Source organism: Giraffa tippelskirchi, chromosome X (genome assembly GCF_054371585.1).
Source record: "Giraffa tippelskirchi isolate mGirTip1 chromosome X, T2T-mGirTip1v1.2.pri, whole genome shotgun sequence".
In the NCBI taxonomy this organism is placed as follows: Eukaryota; Metazoa; Chordata; class Mammalia; order Artiodactyla; family Giraffidae; genus Giraffa; species Giraffa tippelskirchi.
In genome coordinates, this window is record NC_137289.1 from 147869094 (window position 1) to 147889672 (window position 20579).

At 49.3% G+C, this 20579-nt stretch overlaps 1 protein-coding gene and 1 long non-coding RNA gene across 12 annotated transcripts in view; both read right to left on the bottom strand.

The window, feature by feature from the left end:
• LOC145536639 (F-box-like/WD repeat-containing protein TBL1X) overlaps positions 1 to 20579 on the bottom strand; it is a 250623-nt gene that overhangs the window by 187373 nt on the left and 42671 nt on the right. For 2 of the 11 annotated variants that reach the window (XM_081566167.1, XM_081566177.1), the window contains exon 2: positions 314 to 440. The exons of 7 other annotated variants lie outside the window; for them this stretch is intronic. The gene's annotated coding sequence lies outside the window, so the exon portion shown is untranslated. Of the gene's footprint in view, positions 1 to 313; positions 441 to 3683; positions 3860 to 20579 lie in introns of those variants that run through there. 2 more of the 11 variants (XM_081566168.1, XM_081566171.1) reach the window with 2 other exon arrangements.
• On the bottom strand, positions 10611 to 13941 carry LOC145535962 (uncharacterized). Its single transcript, XR_014075553.1, has 2 exons — positions 11484 to 13941; positions 10611 to 10681 (listed from the first exon to the last, which is right to left on the bottom strand). It is a non-coding gene; the product is annotated as an uncharacterized LOC145535962 (long non-coding RNA).

A 20579-nucleotide genomic window follows, 5' to 3' on the forward strand; every position in this document is an offset into this window, starting at 1 on the left:
CCATCCCAAACTCCCTGACTATCCCTTCCCCCATCCTTCCCCCTGGGAACCATCAGGTTATTACAGAGTATTGAGCAGAGCTTCCTGTGCTGTCCAGCAGGTCCTTGCTGGTTCTCCATGTTAAATACAGCAGTGTGTCCATGTCCATCCCAAACTTCCTGACTGTCCCTTCCCCCATCCTTCCCCTCAGTAACCATAAGTTCATTCTCTGAGTCTCTTTCTCTTCTGTAAATGAGTTCATTTGTATCATTTCTTTTAAGATTCCTCCTATCAAGGATGCCACGCCTTATTTCTCCTTCTCTGAATGACTTACTTCACTGAGTATGACAGTCTCCTGATCCATTCACGTTGCTGCAAATGGCATTACTTCATTCTTTTTTACGGCTGAGTGATACTCCACTGTATATATTTTAGGTACAGCTTTTGGTGTGCCCGTTTCTCTGTGCAAAAAAAAAAAAAAAAAAAACAAACACAACACTTGGTGGTCTCCCCTCTTTCTATACAGTATATTCCATTCTCCAAGCGTGGGCCTTCAGGATCCCATGAACGTCACCCCCTGAAAGTCCAAGCTCCTCTGTTCCCTTTAAACACCCCCGAGAACCACCCAAATGGCCCCACTTTGTCCTGCCTCCTCCATCCTGCCTTGGACCTGCGTCCACCCCAACCGGTGGCCCTCACTCAGATCTCTCACATGTGCAGAGTCCCGAGCAAACACCACCACACTTACACACACCACCGTCTCCAGTTACAGCGATCTTCCCGCACCGTCACCAACGCACACGTCCCTCATCTGTCGTGTGACCTTCCCAAGATGGCAAGAAGGAACTATATCGGATACCCTTGTCTTTTTTAAAAGCATAAGAACTCTGAGCTTACACAGTATTGTCCATCAACACTACCTCAATTAAAAAAAAAAAAATTTAATAAAATGCAACTCCCCCTTCCAAAAAAAATAAAGAATGAGAACTCTCATTTCTATGGGGCCATCAGAAGTTGAATTCAAGAGGTGTTCTCACCTCGATCACCACTAACCACCAGCACAGCAAGGTTGCACAACTCCTCGCCTGACCTGTGAATCGGGGAACCGGTTGCGCTGGGTAATTAACAGGTTCCATTCGTCTGTCTACTGGGCAAGTCCGTCATGAGAGCGCATACTTGACGGGCCATCATCAAAGACGTCTCTTGCCTATTTGATCCCTGCTACGACTGGACGCTTGTGTTTCCCCCAAACCCATGCGTGGAAACCCACGCCCCAAGGTGATGATTAAACTTGGAAGGTGGGGCCTGCGGGAGGTGACAGGACTTGAGTGGAGTCCTCTAGAAGGGCAGGAGCGCCCTTATGAACTCGCCACCACCCCCCCCAACACTGAGCTCCGTCAGCCCTTCCAGCAGTGAAGACACAGCAAGCAGACGACCGTCTTATGAACCAGCAAGCAGGCTCTCACCAGCCAACAAATGCGCCTGCAACACAGGGCACTTCTGGCCTCCAGGACCACGAGAAAGACGTTTCTGTTGTCTATAAGGCAGCCGGTTTATGGTATTTCGCCGCTCAGTCGTGTCCAACTGTTTTGCAACCCCATGGACTGCGGCCCAACAGGCTGCACAGCCAAAGAAGGTGGCATGCGTTAGTCACTCAGTGCGTCCAACTCTTTGTGACCCCAGGGACTGACTGTAGCCCACCAGGCTCCTCTGTCCATGGAATTCTCCAGGCAAAAAATACCGGAGTGGGTTGCCATTTCCTTCTCCAAAAGAAGGTGGAACTAGTGGTAAAGAATCCGTCTGGCAATGCAGGTAGATGTAAGAGACAGGAGTTCCATTCCTGGGTCAGGAAGATTCCCTGGACGAGGGCATGGGAACCCACTCCGGTCTCCTTTCCTGGAGAATCCCACAGACAGAGGAGCCTGGTGGGCTACAGCCCATGGGGTCGGAAAGAGTCGGACATGACTGAAACAGCTTAGCACACATGTTGTTTCCAGCAGCCCTGTGTGGATGTGAGAGCTGGACCATAAAGAAGGCTGAGCGCCAAAGAACTGATGCTTTCAAACTGTGGTGTTGGAGAAGACTCTTGAGAGTCCCTTGGACTGCAAGGAGATCCAGCCAGTCCATCCTAAAGGAAATCAGTCCTGAATATTCTAATTGGAAGGGCTGCTGCTGAAGCTCCAATACTCTGGCTACCTGACGCGAAGAGCTGGCTCACTGGAAAAGACCCCGATGCTGGGCAAGACTGAAGGCGGCAGAAGAAGGGGATGACAGAGGATGAGATGGTTGGATGGCATCACCGACTCAATGGAGATGAGTCTGAGTAAACTCCGGGAGATGGTGATGGACGGGGAAACCTGGCGTGCTGCGATTCATGGGGTGGCAAAGAGTCAGACACAACTTAGCAACTCAACAACAACAAAGGAAAAGAGAGGAGAAGGAAACCAAAACTGCAAGAATGGGAGTGGGAGCAAACTGTGAGATGGAAATTGACACGTGCACACTACTGATTCTTCGTATAAGATAGACAGGTAATGAGAACCTTGTACACAGCACAGGGACCTCTCCTGAGTGCTCTGCGGTGACCAAACAACAGCAATAAGCTTACGGCATTAGGCATTAAGATTCCGTCACAGCAGGACAGAGGGACCGAGGCAAAGCACCCTGAACAGATTCAGAGGTCTCAGGTTTCCGGGGAGTCGGTCCTGAAGGTCAGGAGCAGCATCAGCTAACAAGGATCAAGGACTTCCCTGGCTGGGGGTCCAGTGATTGGGATTCCATGCTTCCAATGCAGGGGCCGTGGAGGGGTCAACCCCTGGTCAGGGAACTAAGACCACCAACCCCGCTCCCCATATAGTGCAAAAATAAAATTTTTTCTTAGATTGAAAACAAACAAACAAAAATTAACAAAGATCTAGGGTTAATGGTCCTCAACATAGCTGGATCCCCTCACAACATAGTGCAGACCGCAGGCGGGTCAAGGTCATCCTTCCAGTAACTCCCCAGGGATTTATTAAGCATCTACTGTATGCCTTCCCTCATGGCTCAGTCGGTCAAGCATCTGCCTGCAATGCAGGAGACCTGGGTTCGATTCCTGGGTCGGGAACGTCCCCTGGAGACGGAAAGGGCAGCCCACTCCAGTCTTCTTGCCTGGAGAAGCCCACAGACAGAGGAGCCTGGTGGGCTACAGTCCACGGGGTCACAAGAGTCGGACGCGACTTAGCGACTAAACCACCACAACCGCCGCCAGCACACAGGGATGGAGAGTGAGGTACAACCGAAAGCAAAATTACCTCTGACAGCAAAGTCTTCCACACCCCCGAACACAGACACCAGGAGGTTTCTGGCACTAACACACACAGATCAGGCAAGACGGTACGTGTCTCAACCAGCGAAGGTCCAAGGTCCTTGAGACGCTCCCCCCGGTCCCCCTCCAAGCCCCCACACTGACCTCCGCTCAGAATCAGCGCTTTTGAAGCCCCCATAGAGAAACGAGTTCCAAAGGATCGCCTCAAAGGCCTTTGCTAACTCAGGAAGGGATCAGCGGACTGACCTTTGAGCAATTAATGACGTCAAGACTGAAAAGGAAAGAGCAGCAGAGGAGAGGCTCAGAACCACTCCAGGAAGAATCAGCCTAAGAGAAAGACATCTGGGAACAGGTTTTTTGCACTTGAGTTTTCTGTTCCAAGCGAGATGGCACTCACCCTTCAAGCAGAAGAGAAACTAAAGCCATTGCCTCCGTGTGATAGCCGGAAAGGGTCTTTATGGTGACATTCGATGAGTAGCCTGTGACCTCCAAATCGTTTTCAGTCCACAGCTATATGCTTGCTCCCCGGAGAGGTTAAATGAACCACGCTGGTGGGCAAGCTGCCTGCCCTCTGCTTTTACGGCGACGCAAACCAGGCTGCTGGGTCAACGGGTACGCTCAGGTTCCTTGCAAATGATTTCATAATTGTTACCTGTGTGTGCCGAACAGGGCTTACTTAACTTGCCCTGGTTATTGGCAACAGGACACCAACACCGCGTGATCAAGAGTGCTGGATTCCCACGCTTGGCCAGACAGGAGCTGCCCGAAACACTTAGAATGTGACAAGTGTTATGTAATGGCCACACAATGACCATTGTAACGCCTCGCGCAGACGGTACTTTTCAGACAGAGAGGACACTCCTGAACCCATCACAGGATCAGTTCAGTTCAGTGCAGTGGCTCAGTTGTGTCCGACCCTTTGCAACCCTGTGGACTGCAGCAAGCCAGGCCTCCCTGTCCATCGCCAACTCCCGGAGCTTGCTCAAACTCACGTCCATCGAGTCGGTGATGCCATCTAACCATCTCATGGGATAAGAAATGCCTATTACTGTGCACTTCAGGTCACCAAGCGTTCCTTAACAATCATGCCACAATTGGATATCTCACTGGTATACAAGGGTGCTGAGGCACATACTGGCTAACGCAGGCCGATCAATTTCAAGTCATTCTAGTGTAAAGAGTGACTTCCCTGGTGGCTCAGACGGTAAAGTGTCTGCCTACAATGTGGGAGACCCAGGTTTGACCCCTGGGTCGGGAAGATCCCCGGAGCAGGAAATGACAACCCATGTAAAAAAATGAATCATTCAAAAACACTTGGAGAACAAACCACAGGACCTTAACATTCGTGCCTCCAGATCCCAATGTCACCTGTCTTTCTCATCAATACGCTACTGCTGGTCTGTTAAATTTACATCCCTTTAAAACCTCCCATGCCCACAGTTACAATAAAACAACTCCCTCTAAATACTCTTCACAGTAGTAATCTATAGGTGCGCCTAGGTGCAGAGTTTATATAGAGACTTATTTATATAGATGTACTTATTAGTATAGACTGGTCTTCCCAGGTAGCTCAAGTGGTAAAGAACCTGCCTGTCAATGCAGAAGAGCTGAGTTCGATCCCTGGGTCGGGAAGATTCCCTGGAGGAGGAAACAGCAACCCTCTCCAGTATTCTTGCTTGGGAAATCCCATGGACAGAGGCACCCGGTGGGTTACAGTCCATAGCGTCACAAAGAGTCCACGATTTAGCAACTGAGTACACGTGCACATTTATACAGACTGGGAAAAACTGAAGGCAAGAGGGCAAGGGGACGACAGAGGATGAGATGGTTAGACGGCATCACCGACTCCATGGACAGGAGTCTGAGCCAACTCTGGGAGATGGTGATGGACAGGGAAGCCTGGTGTGCTGCAATCCATGGGGTCACAAAGAGTCAGACACAACTGAGCAACTGAACAACAACAATAACTTACTTATATCCAAACAGGGAGACTATAAAGCATGTTTTCCCTAGTACTAAGCACTAGGCATTAATGATGGTCTACTGATTTGTAAGGGGCTTCCCTGGTGGCTCGTGGTAAAGAAGGTACCTGCCAATGCAAGAGACGCAGGTTCGATTCCTGGGTGGGGAAGACCCCCTGGAGAAAGGAATGGCAACCCACACCAGCATTCTTGCCTGGGAAGTTCCATGGAATGGGGAGCCTGGTGGGCTGCAGTCCAAGGGGTCCCAAAAGCGTTGCACGTGACAAAGAGGCTCAACAACAACTGATTTCTAAACAAGTAACACTGTCAGCTGAACTCAACCGTAGCCCCAACTATGACAGCCAGAGGCAGAGACACTGTCTGAATTCCTGGCAACCCGATCCTTCTGGGCTGCTAATTCAACACCCCTGAACTTCATGTTCTCAAAATACCGCATAAATACCAAACCGTCACCACATCTTTACTCTGGGTCTAACTGTGTGCGAGGGAGTCCATTTATGCCTTGGAAACTGTCCTGACCCAAGGGTCACCGAATGAGCATCTGGAATGTCCAGAGAGGAACTGAGAGCACGCTGAAGCTCTTTTCTGGGGTCAGAACTAGAAAACTGCATTTTCTCAACACCTGGAAATGGGAAGCATGTCTTCTCTTTGGAAGGAAAGCAAAGTGTTTCCACACTTGTTTTCCTAACCTAGCTCCCTAACATCAGAACACTTTCCTGAAGAACAGCAGGTGAAGACGGAGTGTTTTAAAAGAGAGGTGATTCAGTTAAACGACATCATCAGGGTGGGCATGGCTCCAATATGAGTTGGTGTCCTTGTAAGAAAAACCTATCAGGACGCAGACGCGCGCACACACAGAGGGAATACCACGTGAGCACACAGGGACGAGACAGGACCCACACACGAAGGAGAGAAGCATGAAGGGGAACCAACTCTGAGGACACCCGGATCTCTCGACTCCAGCCTGCAGGACAGTGAGGAATCAATGTCTTCAAGAAGCCCAGCCTGCAGCACTTAAGTTACGGCAGTCAGAGCCAGCTAACACCCGCTCTCTCAGGCTTTGGGCCGCTCCAAAGCGTGGACAGAAAAAGCAGTAGGGAAGGAAGTTCATGATCCGTCTGTCCCCTATAAATAAGAACAACAGATGTGTCTGGGTGGAATACTGCTCCTCTCTCTAAGCCTCTCTTTTCTCACCTGTATAATGGGATCATAACAGGAAGGTCGTTATTAGGATTCCCTGAGAGAGGGAATAAGCAGTAGCCAACCAAACTTCTCAGACCTCCCAAGCGCTCAACACACACTTTGGTTGTTCAGTTGCTCAGTCGTGTCCAAATCTTTGTGACCCCGGGGACTGCAGCACGCCAGGCTTCCCTGTCCATCACCAAGTCCCAGAGTTTGCTCAAGCTCATGGCCACCGAGTTGGTGATGCCATCCAACCATCTCATCCTCTGTTGTCCCCTTCTCCTCCCGCCTTCAGTCCTTCCCAGCATCAGGGTCTTTTCCAATGAGTCGGTTCTTCACATCAGGTGACCAAAGGATTGGAGTTTCAGCATCAGTCCTTCCAATGAACACTCAGGACTGATTTCCATTAGGATGGACTGGTTGGATCTCCCTGCAGTCCAAGGGACTCTCAAGAGTCTTCTCCAACACCACAGTTCAAAAGCATCGATTCTTCAGCGCTCAGCCTTCTTTATGGTCCAACTCCATCCACGACTGCTGGAAAAAACCATAGCTTTGACCATACGGATCTTTGTTGGCAAAGTAAGCTCTCTGCTTTTTAATACACTCTCTACATTGGTCATAGCTTTTCATTCAAGGAGCAAGCATCTTTTAATTTCATTTTCAATACACACTATCATTCTTCAAACTGGGCCACACCTGGGTCAGTTAAACCTGCCTCTGGTATTTGGTGTTCAGTTGTGTCCGGCTCTTTGTGACCCCGCGGGCTATAGTCCACCAGGCTCCTCTGTCCACGGGATTTTCCAGGCAAGAATACTGCAGTGGGTTGACATTCCCATCTCCAAGGGATCTTCCCAACCCAGGGATAGAACCCATGTCTCCCTGCATTGGTAGGCAGATCCTTTACCACTCAGCCAGTTGGGAGGCCCTTTGAGAAGTGGAGCTATCTCTATAACTGAATACATCTCAAAATGTGATGAGAAGGTACAAATGAAGGTGAAAGGATAAAATGTGCCATTCGAAAATAGACACATTTGGGAACACTTCCAGAGACGTGCTTCTCCGGTTACATGTTAAGCTTTCATGGGTTGAAGTCAAGCCAGATACACGCACATCTGTGACGGAAAGACAAACTATTATTCCTTCAAACTGAGAAGCGGTAGGATTTTCTCACTCTATGCCGAAAGAAAAACGTAAATACTTTTGAAGGGATAGGGGAAGGAAAGAAAACATATAGGACTTAAAAAAAAAAACAAAACACCACTGTTCTACCGCTTTAAAGCCGTGGATAATGTAAGAACATAAAAAATCTGTGATGTGGTCTGTTCATTAAAGTGTAGGATTTAGTATAAATTGAATTTTAAACTATAATTTACCCCGACGATAATGTCGAATGTAATAACTGAATTTGCTTTCATTGCTTTTAAATCCTGCTGGCAAAATTTAAGGCAACTCGTAATTTCTGCCAATTTATTAGAAGCAGGCAAGCTGGAACACACAATAAAAATTAGGTAATAAAGCAAATCTTGCTTGACTTGGTGAACTCACAAGCAGACCCAGAAGCTATTTATGCAACAAAAGAAATGGAGGAGGAGGAGGGGAAAGACCACCTCAATTCCATTAAAGAAAACATCTGGCTTATAAACACACATTCATTGGAAAGACAACTATAAACAGGACCCTTCTGGTGCTGGTTTTCTCAGAATCACCCTTTTAAGGTTTTTTAAGTCTTCTAAGAGGGGAGGAATTCATAAATGCTTTCCCCACATTGATGAGCTTTTCCCATTCTGTCCTGGGTCGTGTTTTGAAATCACTGCGTTTCTAGACATTAAAACCTCTTCATCCACACTTGGAAGAGGAAAAGCTTCTGGAATCGAGGTTTCCTACAGGGTACCACCCAGAGTCGCTCCTAAGCCCTTCTTGCTATTGTCTGGTGCAGCCAAGAATGCGCAGTGCCTGCAACCCAGGGCGGGGTGTCTCAGCCCTGGAACCAGCGTGGCTCCGACTGTCGTGGGGCAGATAGTCAGACACAACAGCAGACTCAGGCACACGCTCCTACAGGAATCTGGAAGCATCACACCTGCAGGGGGACCTGCCTTCAACCAGCTAGAAATTCAGCATCGCAAATGGCTGGACCTCCTGGCAGTCCAAGAGTCTTCTCCAACACCACAGTTCAAAACCATCAATTCTTCTGCGCTCAGCTTTCTTTACAGTCCAACCCTCACATCCATACATGACCACTGGAAAAACCATAGCCTTGACTAGACGGACCTTTGTTGGCAAAGTAGTGTTTCTGCTTTTTAATATGCTTTCTAGGTTGGCCATAGCTTTTCTCCCAAGGAGCAAGCGTCTTTTAATTTCATGGCTGCAGTCACCATCTGCAGTGATTTTGGAGCCCAAAAAAATAAAGTCTCTCACTGTTTCCATTGTTTCCCCATCTATTTGCCGTGAAGTGATGGGACCAGGTGCCATGATCTTAGTTTTCTGAATGCTGAGTTTTAAGCCAACTTTTTCACTCTCCTCTTTCACTTCATTAAGAGGCTCTTCAGTTCTTCTTCACTTCATGTTATAAGGGTGGTATCATCTGCATATCTGAGGTTATTAATATTTCTCCCAGCAATCTTGATTTCACCTTGTGCTTCATCTGGCCCAGCGTTTCTCATGATGTACTCTGCACATAAGTTAAATAAGCAGGGTGACAACATACAGCCTTGATGTACTCCTTTCCCGATTTGGAACCAGTATGTTGTTCCACGTACAGTTCTGTTACTTCTTGACCGGCATACAGATTTCTCAGGAGGCAGGTCAGGTGGTCTGGTATTCCCATCTCTTGAAGAATTTTCCATAGTTTGTTGTGATCCACACAGTCAAAGACTTTAACATAGTCAATAAAGCAGTAGGTGTTTCTCTGGAACTCTCTGCTTTTTCGATAATCCAGCAGATGGTGGCAATTTGATCTCTGGTTCCTCCGCCTTTTCTAAATCCAGCTTGAACATCTGGAAGTTCACAGTTCACGTACTGTTGAAGCCTAGCTTGGAGAATTTTGAGCACTACTTTGGTAACGTGAGATGAGTGCAATTGCGCAGTAGTTTGAACAATCTTTGGCATTGCCTTTCTTTGGGATTGGAATGAAAACTGACCTTTTCCAGTCCTGTGGCCACTGCCGAGTTTTCCAAATTTGCCGGCATATTGAGTGCAGCACTTTCACAACATCATCTTTTAGGATTTGAAATAGCTCAACTGGAATTCCATCACCTCCACTAACTTTGTCCGTAGTGATGCTTCCTAAGGCCCACTTGACTTCGCATTCCAGGATGTCTGCCTTTAGGTGAGTGATCACACCATCGTGGTTACCTGGGTGATGAAGATCTTTTTTTGTCTAGTTCTGTGTATTCTTGCCATCTCTTCTTAATATCTTCTGCTTCTGTTAGGTCCATACCATTTCTGTCCTTTATTGAGCCCATCTTTGCATGAAATGTTCCATTGGTATCTCTAATTTTCTTGAAGAGATCTCTAGTCTTTCCCATTCTATTGTTTACCTTTATTTCTTTGCATTGATCACTGAGGAACGCTTTCTTATTTCCCCTTATTCTTTGGAACTCTGCATCCACATGTGTATATCTTTCTGTTTCTCCTTTGCCTTTAGCTTCTCTTCTTTTCTCAGCTATTTGTAAGGCCCCCTCAGACAACCATTTTGCCCTTTTGCATTTCTTTTTCTTTGGGATGGTCTTGAAGAGGTACACACCTTCGTTACAAAATAAGTGGGTCACAGGCATGGAAAACGTACAGCATGGGGTGTACAGTCAGTAATAACGTCACATCTTTGTATAGTGACAGCCGGTAACTACAGACTTCCCCCAGGGATTGAATCGCTATGTCCTGAGTCTGGAAAAGACCTGGCACGACAGGTCAATTACAACTTCAAAACCAATCAGACAGATGATCAAAGTCACAGAAAAAGAGATCAGATTTCTGGTTACCAGAGACAAGCGCTGGGCGGGCAGAGGGAACTGAATGAAGGTGGTCATAAAGTGCAAACTTCCAGTTTTTTAGGTAAATATTAGGAACGTGATGTACACCATGGTGACTGCAATTAACACTGCTTGTATGTTACACATGAAAGTTAAGAGAGCAAATCAGAGTTCTCATCACAAGGAAAAATATTTTTCTTTTTATGTTTTTGGTATCTATTGCATGCTTAGTAGCTCAGTCTGACTCGTTGCGAGACCCTGGACTGTAGCCCGCCAGATTCCTCTGTCCACAGGATTCTCCAGGCAAAAATACTGGAGTGGGCTGCCATGCCCTTCCCCATGGCATCTTCCCAACCCACGGAATGAACCCAGCTCTCCCACATTGGAGGCGGATTCTTTACCCACTGAGCCATCAGAAAAGCCTCTGTATCGATTATAGATGATGGATCTTCACTAAACTTCCTGTGGTCATGATTAAATGGTGTATAGAAACTACACGCCATAAACTTATACAGTGCTCTACGTCAATTATCTCTCAATAAAACTGGAAGAGACACAAGAACAACAAAAAGACCACCTTTACCTTCTGCGTCCCAGAAAGCTGTACACACTGCTCACAGCAGTGGTGGCCTGTGTCTCCTAACAGATGATAAATATTCTCAGCATCATGGTCTGGACAGTCTCCGATGCTACTACGCAGCTCTGCCCCCAGGGAAGGAAGTCTCAGGACAAACAATGGATGTGGCCAAGCGTCCCAGTAAAAATTGGGTTTTCAAAATGGGCCACTGGAAGTACCTTCCCCTGACATATAGCCTTATCAGAATCTAGCTCCCAGCACTTCCTTCATGAGTGAATTTCAGCAAGTCACATCCTGATATGTGGGCTTCCCAGGTGGTGCCTATGGTAACAAACCTGCCTGCCAATGCAGGAGACACAGAAGATGCAGGTTTCAATCTCTGGGTCCAGGAGAGCATGACAACCCACTCCAGTATCCCTGCCTGGAGAATCCCATGGACAGAGGAGCCTGGCGGGCTACAGTCCATGGGGTCGCAGAGACTCGGACACGACTGAAGCGACTCAGCACACACATGCACACACACAACAAAACCATCCAAGAACTTCTGGACTCGGCATTTTTCGATGCCGGGTTCCAGGGAATGGCCAACAACATACTTTATTGGGGTAACAGAGGCAATCACTGCTGCCAAGAACCCCCCTCCCCACTGCCAGGAGTGGCCTTGACCTCAAGGCACGCCCCCACTGAATAATGGTCAGTGGGCAGGCAATGGTTGCAAAGGCCTCTTGACAGGAGTGGGTGATGCTGGCACTTGGGGTCACCCGAGGCCGTGTGGCTTCATCATGCCCGGCTAACCCTTCCTCCAAAACTGGCCTCCTCCTCCTCTCCCACCCACAGCCACCCATCCCGAAGGGGGTCCCACCCCCACCCAGAGTTGGCCTCCCGGGAAACCCCATCTGCAGAAGTGGGGTCAGCTTCTCAGGGGGCCGCAAAACTCCCGGGTGAGCAAATGAGGAGACCCTGGTGAATTACAGGTTACCATTCTTGGAAGAAAAGCTATGACAAACCTAGACAATGCATTAAAAAGCAGAGACGTCCCTTTGCCAACAAAGGACCATATAGTCAAAGCTATGGTTTTTCCAGTGGTCATGGACGGATGTGAAAACTGGACCGTCAAGGAGGAGGAACACTGAAGAATTGATGCTTTTGAACTGTGGTGTTGGAGAAGACTCTTGAGAGTCCCTTGGACTGCAAGGAATCCAACCAGTCCATCCTAAAGGAGATCAGTCCTGGGTGTTCATTGGAAGGACTGATGCTGAAGCTGAAACTCCAATCCTTTGGCCATTAGATGTGAAGAACTGACTCACTGGAAAAGACCCTGATGCTGGGAAAGATTGAAGGCGGGAGGAGAAGGGGACGACAGAAGATGAGATGGTTGGATGGCATCACCGACTCGATGGGCCTGAGTTTGAGTAAACCCAGGGACAGAGTGAAGGACGGGGAAGTCCGGCGTGCTGTAGCCCATGGGGTTGCAAAGAGTTGGACACGACTGAGTGACTGAAAAGCATTCTTGATGATCCCTCCTATCTTCTAATTCAGACATTTTCCCAGATTCAGGACTCCAACACCACACAGCGTGTACCTGCATAGTCAGGTGAGTTCCAGGGCCTCTCAAGACCTCCTTGACCTTCAAATGGGAAAGACTGCATGTTCTTAAGTCTTCCTCCCATTAAGACAATTCCTAGGGAACTGTGCTGAGCTAAAGTGACTCTAGGTAACCAAAGAAAATCTGCTTCCAGTAACGTACTTACTGGTATACAGTACAGTGGAGTATTATTCGGCCATAAACAAGGAAAGAGCTTCAGATGCTACATAACAGGTGAACCTTGAGGACATGACGTTCGCTGAAAAAAAGAGGCCGTCACGAATGGACAAACACGGTGAGGTTCTGGAGTGGTCCAAGTCACGTAGACAGCCAGCGGGACAGAGGTTTTGGGGGGCTGGGGGAAGGGAGGGGGCAGCTGCTGCTTACTGAGCACAGAGCTTACTCCTGGGAGGGGAAAGATGTTCCAGTGACTGGCTGCCCAACGGTGTAAACGTCCGTCCATACAACCAACGGCCGCTTTCTGCCACACAACCTCCAGATACCGTACCGTCTAAAAATCCCCAAATACCCACCATCTGGCCTCTTACACAAGTTTGCCGATGACAAAAACGAACCGAAATGCTTCCACCTAAAACTGCTTTAATGCAAGTGTAGCGTTAGTGACTAAATACAGGCTAAAAGGATTATGGTGAGTTATTTCTTTAAGTCACACTGCAGTTAATAAAGCAGCGATGAGATGTGAACTGGGCTTCCCAGGTGGCGCTGGTGGTAAAGAACCCAGCCGCCGCCGCATGAGATGTAAGGGACATGGGTTCGATCCCTGGGTCGGGAAGATCACCTGGAGAAGAGAATGGCCACCCACTGCAGTACTCCTGCCTGCAGAATCCCACGCACAGAGGAGCCTGGTGGGCTGCAGTCCACAGCGTCACACGGAGTCAGACATGACTGAGGCGACTTAGCATGCACACACGCGATGTGAACAGGGGTTTTCCTCAGAGGGCCTCGAACAGCTAACGTGTCTCTGGTCCTTTTTCCCCTCTGACATTAAAAATAGACCACGGTATCTGAGGAAGAAGCCACAGGCAACCTCTTCAGAGGTGATGGCTGGTGTGTTTCTTCACTACACTCATTCTTCAAAAGCCCAACCTCTGGAACTCACATACGACCCAGCAGTTCCACTCCCGGTACATCTCCAAAACAACTGAAAAACTGTTATTTGAGAACATACACGCACCCCAGTGTCCAGAGCAACACTATTCACAATAGCCAAGACATGGGAACAACCTAAATGTCCAGCGACAGATGTGGTGTATATGCAGTGGAATATTACGCAGCCATAAAAAAGCACGAAACCTTGCCATCTGCAATAAGGTGGAGATCAATGGAATTTGACTAGGTACAGCCACACTCAGTTCATAACATGGGTCTGGGGCTGTGCCCCCCACTCCAGGCATAGGGGAACACAGACCATGGGGACTTCCACGGCCGAAACAGGTACGACCTGGCCCTCCACAGAGAGAGGTCAACCACCCCTAAAGACAGGATCCCAGGGCCCCAGCGGGCCCCAGCACTGCTTGTGAGGGACCCCGGAGGCCGCCTCGCCCTCCCCAAGCTCCACATCCGAGCCTGGAAAAGACAGGTCACCCGTGTTTCTCCCCCGTTAATAAATACTCTGCCCGATTCTGAAACCTACCCGTCACGGAGCACCCAGACACAGGATAAGGGACTCAGACATGGAATGGGGGAGACACAGGTGTCATCTCTAACAGCACGCAGTCTCTCCTGCCATCTCTGTTTGCTTACATTGAACTCACCTCTAACCTCTCACCCCAAAATGCGTGGCCAGAGCAGCTCAGGAAAGTTCCCTGAGCCAGACTTCTGCGGAGAGCTGGCTGGGCTATACAAAGAGAGGCTGTGTCTTCCCTCTCTCTCTGAGTCTCTCTCTCTCTCACACACACACACACCCCTTCATTTTGAACGCTGCCCACAGCTGCACTCACGGCTCTTATTTCTTCCACAGGAAACAGGACTAGAAGGAAAAATAAGGCAGGAATGTCGGCTTGTGCACTCACAGCGCTCCGAGCTTAAGTCTTCAACCAACTCGGGCAGAAAAAGAGGAAAAATAAAGCCAAGAGAGCCTGCACTTCAAACAGGATCGGGACTTGTTTACACTCAAAATCTCTCTGGGGGAAAAAGAAATTATAATTTTCCCCGTGCAAACAAATAAGGAAAAATACAGAGAGCACATGCACACCAAAATATCTGATTTCCAAAACTGACACGGCGGCCCGGTTGGTACCGCTTTACGTACCATATATGCTATAAAGACCAACACGTTTACACTACCGACGAGAAGGGTTATGTCCTCCTTTTCACAACCAGCTCTTAGAACAGAACCAAAGGCAAAACACCACTCGGGAGACTATACAATTTTTCCACGAAAATCCAGATAGTTTCTTTTTAAAAAAGCAAACTCTATAAATGCAAATAGTGAGAACGCCTTCTTATATAGCAATGATACCCCCCCTCAAGTCTAGAGACTCCAGGGAAGATCCAGGAACAGAAGCTCCAGCTCAGAGGATCCCCACAATGTCCTCTGTTACAAGTGAGAGTGATGCTTGCACCGTTCTCATCCGGAAACGTGTGCAAACAGCAAGAACGCAGGACCCAGAAAAAAAACAAATTTACGTTCCATTCAAAAAATATGGGTTAGATCTTAAATACTCAAAGCCAGGGAAGCTAAGGCTCTGCCCTCAAGTCTCAAAGAGATTTAAAAGGAATACACCTAAGACAGGAATATAAACATGTTAAGAAGGATCATATCGTTGTGGGTTTCCACGGCAGGAAAACGAAAGGGAGGAGAAAGGAGGCAGAAATCACGATGCTGTCCTCAGTCATGTCCGACTCTTTGTGACCTCACGGATCGCAGCCCGCCAGGCTCCTCTGTCCATGGGGATTCTCCAGCCGAGAACACTGGAGTCGGTTGCCATGCCCTCCTCCAGGGCATCTTCCGGACCCAGGGATCGAACTTGAGTCTCCTGCTTGGCAGGGGGCTTCTTTAACCAACTGAGCCTACCTAAGACAACTAACAGATTTCCAAAGCCTTGTCTCTAACCGATCCCCTAACCCTTCCCCTTGTCCTGGGCCACACACCACCCCTCCCTGCCCCGGGCCAAGGAACCACTCCTGAGGAATAATCTAGCAGGCAGTGTCGCTCAACGCACTTCCCTTCCTGACTTCCTCCAAGTCTCCCTCCACTGAGAAGCCAGAGTGGACGCCAGCCTGGCTTCCCCCTCCTAGCTACGACTCAGTACTCTCAGAACGCAACCAACTTCTAACTCAGTCTCCAGAGGTCCAGCAAAGGGGCCAGTCCCTCCCCCTCTCCCTGAATGCCTCCATTCCCGGCAACCTCAGGGCCTTTGCACAAGCTGCTCCTTGGCCGGGCATGCGTTCTGACTCCACTCCTTCCTCCAGTCCTACCTTAAGATGCTCCCCCTCAGCGTGACTAAGGAGGACAGAGACTTTCTTCACGGCCCCCTGCGTTTCCCCGTGACTCTCATCACTGTTGAGATCCAGTCAATCTCAGTGCACACGCTTGCTCATCCCTCCCTTGTCGGGTCACCGCCAGGCACCCCAAGCACCCAGGGAAGCGCTCAGCACACAGTGCAGACCAAGCTATTTGTGGGATAAATGAACACACCAGTGGGGGAGGGGGAAGCTTGCTCAACAGCTGAGCAAGCATTTTCCGTAGCTGGGATACCAGCTGGAGCGAACAGGGCAGAGGTACCAGTCCCCACAGTGAACAGAGGAGGCAGGTCCCACGTGCGTCCTGGGAAACCCGGTCTACAGACTAGGCCGGAACGGGCACGCAGGCCACAGTTCAAGGGCGTCCGTGAACTTGGATGGGGGCTGGGGAGAAGCAAGAACTTTATTTTCCTTCACCTTTCGCGAAACTCCGTTGGTAACTGCGTGAGAAACGTGGGCAACAGGTGCTCGTGAAAACTGCACAGCCTGAGATGCTCAGATAACCGGTAGGACCCTGTAGGCGTTTTCGTATCAGCTTTCAGATGTCTCAGATACTTTAAAAAATACCGCTGACACCCACGGCTACTTTGAGATGATGGCAGTGGTTAAAGCCATTGCTAGGTCGTGCTGTGAATATTCACTGGAAGGACTGGCGCTGAAGCTGAAACTCCAATACTCTGGCCACCTGATGTGAAGAACCGATTCACTGGAAACGACCCTGATGCTGGGAAAGATCGAAGGCAGGAGGAGAAGGGGACGACAGAGGATGAGATGGTTGGATGGCATCACCGACTCAATGGACATGAGTTTGAGCAAACTCCGGGAGATGGTGATGGACAGGGAGGCCTGGCGTGCTGCAGTCCATGGGGTAACAAAGAGTCAGACACGACTGAGCGACTCAACTGATTCGTGTTCAAAAAAGCACACGTTAAAAGAACTGAAAGTGGATCTCGAAGAGATGTTTGAGAGCAGTCCCAACAGCCTAAAAAAAAGTATAAAGCAGCGATTCCCCTACCTTTTTTGTCACCAGGGACCAGTTTCACGGAAGACAGTTTTCCCAGAGACCGGGAAGTGGGGGGAGGTGGGGGGGTGGTTTGGGGAAGATTCAAGTGCATGACATTTCTTACTCACTTCATTTCTAATCTGATGCCACTGCTGATCGGACAGGTGGTACCGGTCTGCAGCCCAGAGATTGGGGGAACCCCTCCCCCACCTCGGCATAAGGGACCCGAATGCCCATCCACAGACGAGTGGATAAATATAATGAGGTCTTTCCATACAATGACATAGCATTCAGCACTAAGATAAAAAAGAAGCATATTCTGACACTTGCTACAACAGGGGTGAACCTTGAGGACATGATACCAAGTGAAAGAAGCAGACACAGGACAAAGGCTGTCTGATTCCAGTGATGGCAAAGCACCTACAATACAGTCAGAAGCATAAAGACAGCAAAGTACTGGGGGCCAGGGGGCTGACGGTGGGGAGACGGGGAGTCGGTATTTAATGGGGACAGACTTTCAGTCTGGGAAGATGAACACGTGGTACGGATGGATAGCGATGTGTATGTGAGTGCTCAGTCGTGTCTGACTCTTTGCGACCCCATGGACTGTAGCCCGCCAGGCTCCTCCGTCCATGGGGATTCTCCAGGCAAGAATATTGGAGTGGGTTGCCACTGCCTTCTCCAGCGAATCTTCTGGACCCAGCGATCGAACTGATGTCTCTTTTGTCTCCTGCACTGGCAGGAAGACTCTTTAGCATGAGCACCACCTAGGATGTGCTTAATGCCCCTGAACTTTTACACTTAAAAATGGATAAGAGGGTACATTTCACATCGAGTGTCTTTCACCACAATAAATCAGGGTATCGGGGGAGGGCGGGCGGCTAGAAGTACCTGTGAATTTGTTTATGACAGTCCTGTTAACGGCTTTCCTTGTATTTTTTTTTAGTGCATTTGAAAATCCTGTTCTGAGAAGCCTCCAGCGGAAGGGGGTCCATACACAAAAAAGAGTTTTAGGGGATTTCCCTGGTGGTTGAAACGGTTAAGAATCCGCCTTGCCATGCTGGGGAATTAAGACCCTAGGTGCCTCTGGGCTTGCATGCCACAACTGGAGAGTCAGTGTGCCCAAGTCAGTGTGTGCAACCAAGATCCGACACAAATAAATAAAAGCCAAAAAAAAGAAAAAAAAAGGAAGAAAATAAGTTTAGGACCCTGGTCTCTGTTACTAAGTAAGTATTAGCTGTTCAGTCGTGTCTGACTCTTTGCAGACCCTATGGACTGTAGCCCGCCAGGCTCCTCTGTCCATCGGATGCTCCAGGCAAGAATACTGGACTGGGTTTGACGGAGGAAACAGAACAGGCTCTATCTTGAAAGCAGGACTCCTGCTTTCTTGGGCCGGACTGTGGACTTTGAGCTCTATGCCCAGTATCTATGGAAACAACTTACCAACTGGAAAACCAGGCCCCCCCGGAGGGACGAGCCCCAGGGCTCATATCTAGACTCTCCTCTCCGTAGTCTAAAAGAAGACCCTAATTATCTGTGTAACCGAATAGCACCATACATTCTATTATGCTTATTGGGGTATGACCGCAGTCCTATTGGTCACTGTCCACTGTTAACTACCTAGGCTTAAGGCATATGAATCCCGGGTTAACTTTATATCTTTCTTTTTCCTTTGTTCAGAGTAGTTTCAGGGAATTTGGGGAGGTGGGTTTGGACACATATACTTAGGGTATATAATGCTGTCACAAAAATTGGTCGGGGTCCTTGGCTAAGAGGAGAGAGTCTGCCTTGGGCCCGCCGGTGTAATCAACGGCACTCCACTCTGCGTTGTCCTTCTGAGCGAGTTTGTTTCCCCGGAACGCGTGGCTACAATGGGTTGCCATGACCTCCTCCCGTGGATCTTCCCGACCCAGGGACTGAACCGGGGTCTCCTGCACCGCAGGCGGATTCTTTAGCGTCCGAGCCACCAGGGAAGCGAAGGGGTCAAATAAGCAAGCTGTTCAGAGCCATGGGCACTGGAGTCTGAAGTCAGGATCACCACGCGAGGACACGCCGCAATGCCTCCCCGCCCCCCACGCCGCTGGTTGCATGGGGGTTTTCTGGGGAGCCCCTCAAGCAGGGGAACAAAGGGACGGGGAGTGGGGAGGGCAGGATGGCCCCAAGACCCAGGACAAGCGGGCCGGGTAGAAGCAGAGGGCGCTGCAGCAGCCTGGGCGAGGCGGGCAGGGGTCCCCCACAATCTGGCACTCACGGCGACTCAGATGGCGCTTCTGCCAAGCGGGGGGCGGACGCCAGACGGCCCACGGTGCAGGGCTGCTCTGCTGAAAGGGGAAGGCAGGGGACTGGGGAACTGTTCTCTGCAGAAGGGCGATGAGTGGGGAGAAACACACAAATAAGACCAAGGAGTTCCCAGACAAGCAACCGGTTCTGCTAATTTTTTCCTTCTTATGACGCCCGGCTTGTGTGTGCAGCACTAGACTAAAAGGCCTTGAGGAGGCTGCAGAAGACGGAGCTGTGAGAGATATTTTTCCTCTCCCGACAAAACCGGCGGGTTTTTAACAGATTCCCCAAACTCCGTGACTGCTTGCTGGGGCACACAAAACTGAGCCCACGCTTTCAACGGGCTGAGACCCCCTGGCGCGCAGATGGAATGTTCGAGATTATCTTTTCCTTTCTCAAGGCTGAACGTCCACAGAGAGGGGGGAGGGCTTGACAAGAGTTGATATTTAAAGATGGGGGCTGCTGAGCAGGGGCATGAAACGGAGACGTTTGTGCTGTGGCGTTCTCCTGCCCTCCCCGAACCCAAGGAGAACAAGTTCACCTCTTCCCTGCTCTCATCAGAGATGGCCGGCAGTGATCCATTAACAATGAATTAGCACACGCCCCTGGTACTGATCACTTCTCCAGGCTTAGCAGAGAAACCAGGTAACTCCAAGCTTCCTGTAGTTCAGTTCAGTTCAGTCGCTCAGTCGTGTCCGACTCTTTGCAACCCCACAGACGGCAGCACGTCAGGCCTCCCTGTCCATCACCAACTCCCGGAGTCCACCCAAACTCATGTCCATTGAGTCGGTGATGCCATCCATCCAACCATCTCATCCTCTGTCATCCCCTTCTCCTCTTAATGTATAAGAAAATAAGTAGAAAATTAAAAGACGCTTCCTCCTTGGAAGGAAAGCTATCACAAACCTAGACAGCATTTACAAATGCAGAGACATCTCATTTTGCCATCAAAGGTCTATATAGTCGAACCTATGGTTTTCTCAGTAATCATGTGCGGATGTGAGAAAGTTGGACCATAATGAAGGCTGAGCACCGAAGAATTGATGCTTTCGAACTGTGGTGCTGCAGAAGACTCTTGAGAGTCCCTTGGACTGCAAGGAGATCCAACCAGTCCATCCTAAAGGAGATCAGTCCTGAATATTCATTGGAAGGACTGATGCTGAAGCTGAAACTTCAAACATCTGGCCACCTGAGGCGCAGAACTGACTCAATGGAAAAGACTCTGATGCT